This window comes from Cyphomyrmex costatus, unplaced genomic scaffold (genome assembly GCF_001594065.2).
Source record: "Cyphomyrmex costatus isolate MS0001 unplaced genomic scaffold, Ccosl1.0 scaffold441, whole genome shotgun sequence".
Lineage (NCBI taxonomy): Eukaryota > Metazoa > Arthropoda > Insecta > Hymenoptera > Formicidae > Cyphomyrmex > Cyphomyrmex costatus.
In genome coordinates this window covers 432,567-441,932 of record NW_017278652.1, presented here as the reverse complement: position 1 = coordinate 441,932, position 9,366 = coordinate 432,567, and positions in this window count along the sequence as shown.

Below are 9,366 nucleotides of genomic sequence, written 5' to 3'. Positions count from 1 at the left end.
GGTACCAACTATGAAGATGACAACTATACAAATTTTATATTATCTAGGATTATTGTATGAACTATAAAATAGTTTATTTAACTATGTACATTAACTCTACATAATATAAAATTTTTATAGTTGTTCTTTATCTCTTTATAATTATCTAGTTATTGTTTAGTAGTTTGACAAAATTAATCTATAAAGAGCAGAATTGCAATTTGGCAAATAAAGTATTAATTAATTTGTAAAGAATAGAATTGCAAAAGAAAAAAGTCTCTTCCTACCATCGTGAGAGTAGAGATTTGAGAATCGACGATCACAGGATCTTTAAGAGTCGCTTCGTGCGATGCAGGTGTGTTCATTCAAGCTACCCAGGTGACACAAATAGAAACAGATGAATGAAAACAATTCGTGGTTGACGGTAATGAGCCCCTTTAACCAACGACTCTCGCCTTCAAACTGCGATTTACGTGAACGCGAGATGATATCTTTCGCTTACGAAGTTACCGATGGGTCATCCCTTCAACGTTAGATCATTAACCAATCTTGAAGAAAATACATTTCTATCTCCAAATACTCTTGTACGAACAGAAACAAATTATATTAAAAGACAATTGATTAAAAAATTGATGAGATTTAGACGAAATATAATACATTTAGATTGAAGCAAATCTAAAAATAAAAAACCTAAATTTTTTACTTTTTTTTTTTAAGTAAAAAATTGAATTAAAAAACTGCTTTTTTTAAGCCTAAAAAATATATAAAATTTATTTTTTTTAATATTCATCGTATTATCATTAAAACGTTTAATATCTCTATAATACATTCTTTTAGTATTTAATATCTTTATTATTTAATATAATAATATCTTTTGTCTTTATAACTTTTTTAAATATCGATGCGGAAACGTCTTTGCGAAGGTTATAGTCTAATGATAGTTAATAACACCTTTTCAAAAGATCTAAATCCATCCATATACATCTTGCATGCTAAGTAAAAAACTTTCAGAATCGGAGTGAAAACCCGATTTTTACTAGGTTTTCTGGCTTTTCTATAATTTTAATTTCTAAACATCTACACAGACACACACACGTAACACACTATTTCATCATTTCCATTTAAGTAACGTCGAGTACCGGACGCATCGTCTCAAGCATTGCCCCCTGCACATAACGCAATGTAACGTCGATCGCAACGATACAACTCTTCGATGTTAATTAATTCATCCTCGAAAACAGCATTGTTTGAGGTGAAAAGCGAAGTGCTCACCATCCCCGCGGATTTGCATTGCGGTGGTATTATGTCTGCAATAGCACGTGGATTCGATATTATCGCGCACCATATTTCCATAAAATCGATTCACTTGATCCCTCGATAACGAAACCTTTGCAGCGAGAGATACATGCGTAGTTACATCAGCGGAACTGCATTTGTATCAGAATATCTAGTGCAGATTGCAGTGACTGAAAAATCGTGTCTACTTGAAAATTATATTATCGTATGTAATGTTTTCATTTAAAATTAAAATTCTCGCAACAATTTATCTCATTCATTAAATTTATTAAATTTATTATCTATTAAAATGTTGGAAGTCATCGATAATTATTTTGTTTTAATAATTATTGAATATTTATATGTACAAGAGATGTTTCTAAAGTTCTGGGAATTGTACTCTTATTTTAGTCATTTTATTTTATCAATGAAATTACATTACTGAACACACACGCTTATCTCAACGCAAAATCATGTTTTTTAAACCGTTTTCGAAAAACTTAAGTTTTGATGAGTACCTTTTATCCATCTATTTATAATGCTATTCCTAAAACTTTGAAAGTGTCGCTCATATAAATTGTTACAGATACTAACATAAGTAAAGATAATTTTTCAAAATCTTCAAAATACACTCTGTAACTTCTTTGGAGTGGAATTTCTTTCTAAAAAATAAACATTGAGTCAATTTACAAGAAGAGTGGCTTAATTTTAAATGTTTAAGAATAAAACTTCACCTTTTAAAATCAAGTGACAATTTACTCTAAAAGTGTATTTTTGTATATCATAAAATGAAGTAAAATCTGAAACGATTGAAATTATTGTTCGAAGTAATAACGGTATTACAGCTACAAGTATTATAGTTGTAGTTTATTGCAAGTTGTTCAAATTTTGTGATGCTATTCTTACCAACAATCTGCATTATTTTCACGTATATTTGTATATTTGATATTTCTGATGTAGGTTTCTAAAAATCTATTGTCAAACAACATACTTTGCATCCCAACATTCCAAGCATAAAAATAAAAAGACTTAATTTTCTTATTTTTAACGAAGTAAGATACATGGATCGATATGTCTTGACTAGTAAGTTCTTCTTCTACTATCCGCTCACCTGTAATCAGTTAAACAGCCGGAACGCGACGGTAAATCCTACTGTCGGTCGGTCGTCCCTTACTGCTCTCCGTTCGCCGGCAACGAAGCACCCGCGGCCAAAATTATTCCCGCTTGGTTATTTTCATCTAAATCGCGGTCATCTTGGACCTGCTAACTTCTCCAGGGTTCGGTTCGGTCGCGGAGCGGCTCCAACCCCGGATATTCCGGTACTCCGACTATCTCGACTGCCTCGAACCGACCATGCAGTCGTTGCGATCATCAATCATGTTCTGGACAAGCGAAAAGCCGCGTAGACGGAGAAGATAATTTCTCTGCGTGACATCGGTTCTACGATAATAGAATCTCCGTCATGAGAGACGCAAAATTGTATCTGCTGTAAAGTATCGCTTGCGTATAAATTATTTTAAAAACCGCGGCCAGATCTTTCGAGAAACTTTAACACTCTGATCTAAATCTATTCACTTATTCGCACATAAAAGTTGACGCTAATTTACCTCATAAAAGCTCTTTATCTAAGATTCTCGTGATCTGATTCGTAATCTTAAAATTAAACAATGTTGAACACAATTAATTCTAGAATGTTAAATCTGAATGGAATGTGTATTAAATTATAATTTAAACAGAATTTTAAATCTTATCTAGAATCTTAATAGGAAGGAAAGCAGTATTTCGAGTGCTGAATGTTTTTGACGAGGTAGACTTTGATTGCGGTTAGGCAAAAGAGTGACTACAGTGATCACAGATCGTTCAAAATAAAATGCTAATTAATCCTTTCTTAGAAAAAGGCACCGATTGAGTCACAATTGCGGTTAGCAAAGTTCCTCAAATCAACTTCCATTGCAAATTCGTACTAACAAATTTAATCTGATGATACGTTAATCAACATTTTTTCTTCAAGCTCTAGATTTTCCCTTATATAATTATAGATATTTACAGTCAATTTCTTTGAAATATTCCATAAAGAAAAATTATATTTTTCTTACTCGGTTCTATGGATCTAAATCTATAATTCTATATGGAATTTTTGTATCCTTTAAATCAAATCATTGAAACTAAACAGCCTTAGATTCTTGAACTTATTTGAGCCTTGAATCATTAGAATATTAGATGAATGAGATCCGAGATTCTCAAACAACAAGATGTCATATAATCAGTTAGATATCAGTCTTCTCAGATTAAAGAATATTCTCTATTAATCATAATTGTTTAGTCTTTCAAATCATATATATATCTTAGATTTTTTATCAAAGATCGCTTTTATCTTCGAATCCCGACTTTCTCGCAAGGATAAACATATGAAGTTTCAACTGTCATTCATTAGCAATTTGTCGAATAATTGTGCCACTTGATATTTTAATTATTTAATATTTATACTCACCAATTCATCCTTTTCTCAAGACACAACATCCTCATTAGATTTCTCAATTTTTTTTGACTCACGTCGATCCTTTCCTTTCTCGAATCCCGAGATAGAAAACATTAGCACATCACAATATTAATCCACCTTGTATTTGCTTTGTTTAGAGCACTTTTCTTACACTTGTCTAAAGATGAGACCGTCGCCAAAAAACTTGCAACAAAGAAGCGGCTTGTGAACAGGATTCTCCGAAATTTGCGAGCGCGGAAGCTTGCGCGAGGAGAGCTGTGTCGGCAAAGAAATTTTCATGCGAGATTCACGAACGCGAGAGAGCTATGCGACGAAATAAAAATTTGGCGAGAGAAAGGGACATTTCCACGAGCGCGCGTGGAACTCGCGCGCAGAAAACCTGCGAGCAGGAAACTGGCGCGAGCCGGAAATCCGCGGTGCGCGAAAACTCGCGAAAGCGTCACCGGAGTGCGAGAAGGAAGCACGAAGGACGTGGTAGACTCGTGCGGGATGGAAGCTGCTCCCCGTCGGCATAATATTACGATCCTGGGACGGCCACCCAGGGCCAGGGGCGGACGTCGCCACGGCAGGGAAGCGGGGGGTTGGACCCCTTCATACTGCGATCTCGCCGGGGTGGCAACAGGGTGGGGTTTTCAAAGCCGGCTCGAGGGGTAACGACGTCGGGACGCCGGGCGTCTGCGCGCTGCGCCGGCGCCTCTGTGGCTTTCCCTTCTTCTTTCTCAATATCTCACTTTCTCTTTGTCTTTTGCGAGAAAATAGTTCTCTCCCTCTCCCTCCCCTCCCCCACCTCTCTCTCTCTCTCGCTGATACCGGCTGATAGGTGTCGTCGATATCATTTTTATGACAATGACACTGATGTAGATTATAATGTTGTTCGTCAGATGCATCGTGCTGCATTTTCTTAAAATATTATCCGGTTTAGAAAACGTATCGAAATACTTCGTGAAATTTTTAGCCTCTCTTTATTTCTTATATATAATATATAATAATGTCTATTATATACTATATAATATAATCTATTTGATTTGTTTTACCTTCGTCTCTCAATTTGTACTCAATTTATTTCTCTGGCACAGTTATTATCATGATCATCCGTCATATATTAACTAAAAATTTCGTAATTAAAATGTATAAAAATTTATCTACAATTTTAATATAAAGAGACCTAAAATTTTATTCAATTTCTAAAGATAAAAAAATCAAAGACAAAAAAATCACATTTAAAAACACGTTCTGCAATATACTTTTTCTGTTGAAGAATTAATACATTTTTGAAATTTAGATCAGACAAAAATATTGATAAGCACAAGACTTTTTGTCATTACCAATCAATTATAAAATTTTCAAAGTTTTGTCACTTCAGTCATATAAATTCCGAATCCAGAATAATGTAACAGGTGACAGTGACATGAAAAGAAACAAAATAAAAGAATTACTCAAGACAAATATTAATTTAAATGCTTCTGGAAAAAATTCTTCACATCGAATTAACGAATCAGTTAACGTTATCACCAGTCCCGAATCTTCCCCAATTTCCCAATTTATTTTCTCCTTCCGGTGACATCACTGATTTCGTGTTTCCGGAAACGCTCTGAACGGCGCTAGAGCGACATTCATTATTCATGATTAGCCGCGACGTCTCGCCCGCAAAGCACTCGCCCGCGCACGCTCACATTTCACTCTCAATTAATTTGCAATCGGGGTATCCCGATGGGAAGAGGCGCTCTCGGAAAGAGAAATGACATGACACGCGAGTGGTTAGTCACGCGTCAGTCACGCATACAGGTACAAATTATTACTTAAACGACGCCAGCTGGCGAAAAACGTGTTCCCGCGGCGATTTTAATATCGCCACCAGTTTATCACTATGTCTCTTCGAGCACTGTCGATTTGATTCATTCCTAATGAGAATTCCTTCGCGTGAAATCATGTCAAAAGCATATAATTGCAGTCTCCAAACATTTGAGTATAATGAACGTTAAAAATTTTGAGAATTTTTTATTTTTTCTAAGAGCTTTAAGTGATTCTCGAAATATTAAGTCTAATTACTTTATTCTTATTGTTTGTTTCTACCTATTTGAATTTTGTCAGTCTTAATATTTAATATTGCGTAAATTCTTTTAGAACTCGTAGTTTCAAGTACTAGAGAGATCCTCGAATCTCTGTGAGGAATATTTTTTAAAACTAAGGAAATATTGTAACGTTGATCGATTAAGTTTGTTTGGAACTTCCTGCGTTTCTAATTTTATCATCTTGCACGATGTAAATTATATTGCAAATCGCAACTGTGTGAGACACGCTTCCGTTCGAAGCGCGCGTGCGCAATTCGTCGCGCACGGCGTTGAGCGCCTTTTAATTGCAGCTGAAGAACGAGAGTGACAGTCAGATACATTGTTCGCCACGACCAGTTCTTCCAGATTTGCCTGGTTTGCGCGCGGTCAACTATATTTGGCCGACGCAAAACGCGGAGCCAGCGTGGCGTAGCGAAAATCCATCTCGTCTACGCGCGACAAAGTCGTTTCTCGCTCGCTGATGTCTCATTAAGCTCATTAACCGCGGGTGGCGCGATCAGGCCGTCGCTACAAATCGAACCTCCCGTTGAACAGCGAGTTCTCGTTAATCTCGCGTGCCGCCGGTACGTGTTGCAGTCGTAAAGCTCGGGCAACTTTCCGAGATTTGTCAAACTAATTTTACAGCCGCAAAAATCGTAACATCATAACACGATAATTTAAAACAGTATCTCGATTTCGTGTTTAAAATTATAATATTTTATCTTCATATTTCTATCGATGTAAATCAACTTTAATTTTGATTTTACTTATGTTTTATAGTTTCGTTTAGTTGTAAGATTTATAGAATACGTTATTTAAAAGTAAATTAAACTGAGAGATTAATCTGGTAGAAATGAATATTAGAGACACACAATTTTTCCTATCGTTAAAACTTTGCATTAACTGAAAGTTATACGCTTTATTCAATTTGATCTACTTCCAAATGATATTCTCTTTACGATGCATTAAATTTATCAGTCATCATGATCAAAACGCCGCGCATAGTTTCCGGTTGAAGAATCTCTCAGCAAATACTTCTTCCGCTGTCGGCGAGAGGTCGACTTCTCCGAGAAGTACCTTCCGCTGGAGACTCCCAATTCAATCAAATCTACCCTAATTCAATCATGTACAGTTACCTTTCTCCTCGCCCTCCCCCGGGCCAACCTCACAAGACCACGGACTTGAGCCGACGCGAAAGATCGAAGCACGTTGCGCAGTGCGTCATATATAAGAAAACTGTCATTGCGCGGCAAGGAAGGAGAATACTGTCATATCGATCAGAGACTTTTCGAACAGACAGACGGCTGGAAGCGATACTAACGAAGAAGAAGAAGAAGCAGTTGGTAGTAGGTTGAAGAAGAAGAAACGACAGTAGCAGTAGCAGCAGCAGCAGCAGCAGCAGCCAAGCGCGCCGGCTTATCTCCCGCTCGTCCCCGTTGTCCCCTCTCCCCCCCCCCTACCCCTCTCTCAGAGACTCCGCATTTCTGTCTTTCTCCCGCGGAAAGGGGAGGATGGGTGAGGGTACAGTAACCTCGGCAGAAGCAGCCTCCGCTAGGCGCGGCCCTCCGACGCCCGCTCGATACGAACCTGCCTGGTGTCAGCCAATAGCGATCTTCACGGGACGACGTGACCGTAGTCCCATTGGCCAACGCAGCCGGTTCGCGTCGACATCACGGTGGGGAACGAGCAGGAAAGTCGGATGGAGATGGAAATAATACTCCCGCCAGCATCACCGGGGGATCCTGCCGAGAATGGGAGTCATCTGGCGAACGCTGACGGAGACAGCGGCTGTTTAATACACGAGCGGCGGCCGAGAGCTCGGGACCTGTCTTGTGTTCTCTTTTCCTTTCTGGTCTGGTTCTCTCCGGAGAATGGGGAAGGGGAGGGGGGACGAGGTGTCGGAGGGACATGTCGTATTATGAATGAATGAAGTACATGTGTAGGGGGATTGAGGGTTGCAGTCCTCATCGGCTGTGATTCTCTCGTCCCTGAATGAAGAGGAGGAATCTGGAGAAGTTGTCTAATGCGGAAAAAGGTGATCCCTCAGAGAGAGAGAGAGAGCGCCTGGGCAACTCCGTCGCGATCGTCACTCCGGTGTGCCGCGAGTTATATCCTTCATACTTCCTGCGACGTGCGGCAAAATTTCTTTCATCTTTCATCTTGACAGACCTATAATAGAAAGATAGAATTTTTTCTACTACATTGTCTTATCGATCGAATTTAGGAGAAGTTTACACTTCGTCTAATATAAGTATATATCTATACTCACCACACAGATATCGGTGATACAAAAATTACAAATGTACGACATCGAACAATGCCACCGTTACGCTTCCTGCGACCTACTTATTATCGTTAGCTCCGATCAAGTCGTACCGCTCAGGACTTTCGTGATACCGAATTAATGTGACGATTAATCTAAGCAGACAACTCGCGCGCGCAGCACTCGTAATCGGACGTGATATATCTCCGTCGACCATTTATCCGCTCGACCGTGACGCGAAAGAAGTTATTTCCGAGCATTCTATAGCAGTTTCGACGGAGAGAGGTTCGTGCGGATCGCTTCGCTAAAAAGATCGGCCGCGTCACTGCGGAATCCCCGGCACCATCGATCATCGACAGAAGACGACACCGAACGGAGAAACTTAACGCGACCGCAAAATGGAGGCTGTCGGGCATCGTTATAGCGGGGCCCCGAGACGACGACCAACGACGACGGCCGTGTGGCGGGAACCGTGGCTGGTTCCCCGTTACAGTCTCCGTTCGGCGAACAAAAGTGGGTCTTTCCCTCATGCCGCACGCGGCACGAAAGTAATTCAAAACACCTGGCGGGAATGGTGTTTTAACGGATCCCAAGATCGCTCCTCGGGAACGTCTTACGAGCGCCATGAGGCCCCGGTGAGACGGGGGGCGAGGGATAGAAGCCTCCCCCCGCGGTTACATTATGTAAAATACGGCACGGCGCGCTCGCCTAGGTTATCTCCCGGCGTAAGAGTAAATAAGTGCAAAGATATAACGGTTAATTTCCGCATTAACCACGTTTTATCGCGACGTTCTATCCTCGACGGGCGGCAGAGGATGCCCCGCTGCTTCTACAGTGAATTCGACGTGCTTGCCGCGTCAGCATGTGCGTGTCGTTTTCGCACGCACGTAGAAAGGACGCGGCGCGACGAGACGCAAAGGGGGCCCTCCCCTGAAGAAGACGCTACGCGCGCGTCTGAGGGAGTTAAACGGGACTGTCCTCGAAAATGTTCACGCTTCATCCTTCTACGAGCGATCGTTTGATTGAAACGGACGTGAACTTTTTTCCCTTGATCGTTTCCCAGTCTGCGCGTTGCATCGCGTTTATTCTCGGCTGAAGACGCGAACTATGAAATTTGTGAAGCTTTCACACCTAACATATGTTCTCGTGTATGAAGTTTCTTTGAGAAACATATAGTATAAACACACAGTATTTTGCTAGAATTTCGTAACACCTATACTGCACACGGACCTCCAAGGAACGCTCTAAATATGTCCGCAGAGGACGTCTTGAAGGCATTCCCAGGACGTCCCGCGGAT